This window comes from Empidonax traillii, unplaced genomic scaffold, assembly GCF_003031625.1.
Source record: "Empidonax traillii isolate 1590-97213 ecotype Southwest subspecies unplaced genomic scaffold, ASM303162v1 scaffold42:size1813164, whole genome shotgun sequence".
NCBI lineage: Eukaryota > Metazoa > Chordata > Aves > Passeriformes > Tyrannidae > Empidonax > Empidonax traillii.
The window spans coordinates 1,009,537-1,013,709 of record NW_020955235.1 but is presented as its reverse complement, the minus strand read 5'-3'; positions in this window follow the sequence as shown (position 1 = coordinate 1,013,709).

Here is a 4,173-nt window from a genome sequence, read left to right as displayed (position 1 = left end):
TGATCTTGGCTTCTCCACAAGGGTAGAAGGGTTTCCTTGCTCCTATGGAAAAGTAGGAGAAAGGCAGTTCCTCAATAGAAGAGCCTTTCTTATAAACACATTAATAATAACCCAAACAGCAAAAACAGTCTAAACAAGAAACATTTCTGTGTGCTGAGTGAGGATGTCGAGCACTCAGCAGAAGTAAGCCCATATCAGCCATCCTCCAGCCACCCACAGAGCCTCCCAGAAGAGATGGGCCACTTCAGTGTTTAAAAACATTCAACTGAAAAGCAAAATCCTAAGATCTCCTTTACACATTAATAATCAAGCAGCCCATTATTTTTAAGGAACAGTGACTAGAAATCATTTCTGCAGAACCATGTTCCTAACAAAATCTAAACCCACAGCAGAAAAAAATTGACTGGAAAGGGGGATAACAGCCAAACTTACCTGTGTCAAGGAATTTGAGATACTTCCCAATGCCCAGATCAGCCACACACAAATGCTAGAACAAGGGTTTACCTAAAAAATTGGGGTGGGGGGAAGTCATTCAGGACTAGAGTGAACTATACTGAGATTCCAATGTACTGCAGGTAGTGAAAACTGTCTAACCCCCTGAAGTTTGCAATCCTCATCTAAAGTACTGTGTAAGTAAAACCTCCTGCCCCAGAAATCCAAGGGAGGGTGAAAGAACTCACTTGAAGGTTTGTCTCTTTGAAAAAGACCAGAGGGAAGGGAAAAAGGTCCATTTCAGGGCTCACAGAATAAGTGTATTTAGATACTCCTCCTTAAGAAAGGACCCAGAAGCAAGGAAGGTTTGTGCCATACTTTTAATCCAGGTTCCCAGGAAAACTTGCTTACAGAAAGATGAGAAGATCTGAGGATCATTACTGCAGAGGATTCAGAGAAATTATCTCCTAATACGCAGTTGAAGAGGGAACTAGTCTTGGTCTCTCTTTGGCTTGAACCAGTACTGAAATTTAATGCTGACAAATCAAAAAGGGATATATCCAGAATCCGTAACCCTGATAAAAATGGGAAATCTGTATCATCTTAATCAAAGGATATGCCACCCTGAGCTGGATCTGTGTCTTGTCCCTTGGCCTCATATGACTCCTGTGTGCTAGAGGTTAAGGGTTTGTTAAAGAATATCGGTTTTGATTAAGTGTCATATATGGTGTAAAACATCCTCTTTATCACTGGCAGTGAAGGTTGGGGGCCAGACAGTGCCTTTTAGTGAGCTTCTAATATAAATTAGGTGTCTTAGGTAATGGGTGGTTTTCAGACAGGATTGATCTTTCTATGGTCCAGTGAAAGTAGGTGTGTTTGGTGAGATGTCACAAAAGCGAGCTTCCTGGCACCTATACTAATGGGCTGGTTACCCCTTTTGGAGTAGGACTTGAAAAATGTAGCACAGGATTCCCCCCTCCCCCTTCTTAACTTTTTCATTTTCTTGATGTAATGGGCAAAGGTCTATATATCCTTTACTCCTTTGGTATTTCAGTCCTTGTATTTGCAGTATCACTCAGTGAATCTTAAGCCACTCATCCTTTTAGTCACTTACAGCTTCCTAAACTTGCATGAACTTAAAGATGAAGTGGTTATGAGTAGACTGGGTTACTTGCTATTTTTGTCAGTGTACAACCTTTAAAGAAAAAGGTATCAAGTACACCATCACCACCACAACCAAATGATTTCTATTCCCCATTAAGTCTTCCATGGAGACTTTGATGGCACAGAAACCTAGGAAGAACTGTAGAGATGTTAAACCCTAAGTTCCCCTGCCTCAAAAATAAGAGCAAACATGCATTTCTATAGACATCAAAACGTGTCTGTATTTTCCTCTTTATGAAGCAGAAATTCTCTCAGCTTTGTGCAAAGAGTGGCATGATCAAAAGCACAAACTGAGCACATGAGATCCAGAAGCTGTAATGCAGAGTCTAACCATGGACCTCAGGTAAAGAGGGTATATACAAAATAAACCTTTCCTTTATAGTTCATTGACACGTTGTAGTTAAAACTTTTGTGAAAAGTTTTCATGGATTTATGAAGAAGTGAAAGCACAAATGTTGGTACTGCACTTTCATAAACCCATCCGCTGAACAAAATCCTCAAATCCTAAATACATGAGAATATGTCACAAACATTTTCATATTTCATTACATTTACCACATACACACATATCACTAGAGTATTGGTAAATATCTAATTTGTTAAAAATATTTAGATCATCAAGATACATAAATCTATTCTGATTGTGACCCAGAAAGGTCTCCTTGGACCTCGATTTAATTAACTAGGATAACAAAGACTTAGAGCATGAATACTCTTCATTTGCTTATAAAAACGTGTTTGGCTTTAGACAAAGACTTAAGTGCATCTGTAACTCCAAGCACAGAACAGTGCTTGGATACAGTGGGATACAGTGGGATCACTGTGATTAAAGTTGCATTTGCCTGAAAACCATAACAAAACTGGCCTGAGATATGGCCTTCCACTTTGGTTATTTCAGATATGAAGCATAAATATTCTTCTGTTAACATGGGACACCTAGATAGCATTTTTTCTTTCCTATCTCAGGATCTCTTCTGCTTATTTTTGCTTATTTTCTCATTGTTATAATGAGGTAATTTTGTGAAAGTGCTTTTTAATATCTGTCTTATTAGAGACACTTTCAAAAAACCTGAATAACCAGTTGGGGTTTGGGGTTTTTAATATCATCAAAGGAAGTACACTTATTCTTACACCCCATGTTTGCAAACAAATTCCTAGTTGTCACCTCCTACATCCAAAGGGGACATGTGGAACCAGTAGTGTGACAGATGGGTATTTGTATGTGATGGTAAATCACATATTGAGACAAGAAAACAGAATTTTTTTCTTGTGAGGGTGCTTGGTGGGGACTCCTGAGGGAACCAACAGGCAGGCACAGGTACTGGGGTCCTCAGACAGGCCCCCAGCAAGGTTCGGGCACCAAATTGCCTTTGGTCTCATGTGCTGGTCTTTGAGCTCCAAAAAGAAAACAAGCTCTCTTATTTTGAAGGTGCACACCCTGACTGTCAGTATCTCTTGATTTCTAATGCATTTAAAGATATTTTGTCCCAAATGAAGACATCAAATGGAATACAAATAACATATGTATTCTTACTGATTGCTAGAAATAATCCACGAGTAAGATACAATTTGACATAGTATTAAAATGCAAGTCATGCAAATAGACCTCCACTGCCTTTGAAAACAGAGCTACTAATTTCAGGGTGAACATACTCATCTCAGAGTGGTTGCAATGCCAGTGCCCTCCCAAATCACTCCAGGAGCTTACTTAGGAGATAAACATGCATTTTATGAGCCTGTCTTATATGACATCTCATGTTATCCCTCAAGGAGGAACTAAAAAATGTTTCAAAACTGCAGTTTGCCAAAATAAGTCATTCCCCCCTCAGAAACACTCCCCATCCTGCAGGAACAGCAGCCCACCAGCAGAGTCCCTGCGATGCTGAGTGTCACTTAGCTTTCCCAATTGGCTGCCATTGGGACCATGCCATCAGCACGCAGGATACTTAGGATCAGATTTGGAAGAGTTGATACCAGAAGCAGGGGAGGTAGGCAGACCCACTGCAGCAGAAGCTCCCTGCAAGCTTCCTGAGCCCTGGCAGGACTGCTTTGGATTGCTTCCTCTGACTTTCATCACTGTCTTAACTTCTTGTAATTTTTTTTTTCAATGGCTCAGACACAATTTCAAGGTGCTCCTATATCCTCGTTACATGTTACATGTTAGTACAGCCTAGTTTGTCACAGAAGCACCCCTTCCCACTGGCAGAATGGAAGGGGGTGGCGGGATGGAGCTCAGCCATGCCATGCTCACTACTTGTCTCCCAGGCACTAGGTTAGGAACTGGTACAGAAGTTGCTGTGCATTCAAGATGCTGCTAGTCAAGTTCTGCATCCTTTCCAAATGTACTTTCTCACAGTCGTGGAATTACCGAATAAGAAATACTGAATATTTCCACTGAAATTATTCTGAGCTGGCCCTATGTATCAGCAGGACAGGAGTAAACAGGCCTTGCAGCCCCATTTATCCAGCAGAGAGGGAAGTTTGCCAAGGACTTACCTTACAGACCAGGGTGGCAGCAGCATCCCAGCAGCACTTTCTGGATTGCCTTGCCATCCTCTTTCCCAGCAGACATCTTGA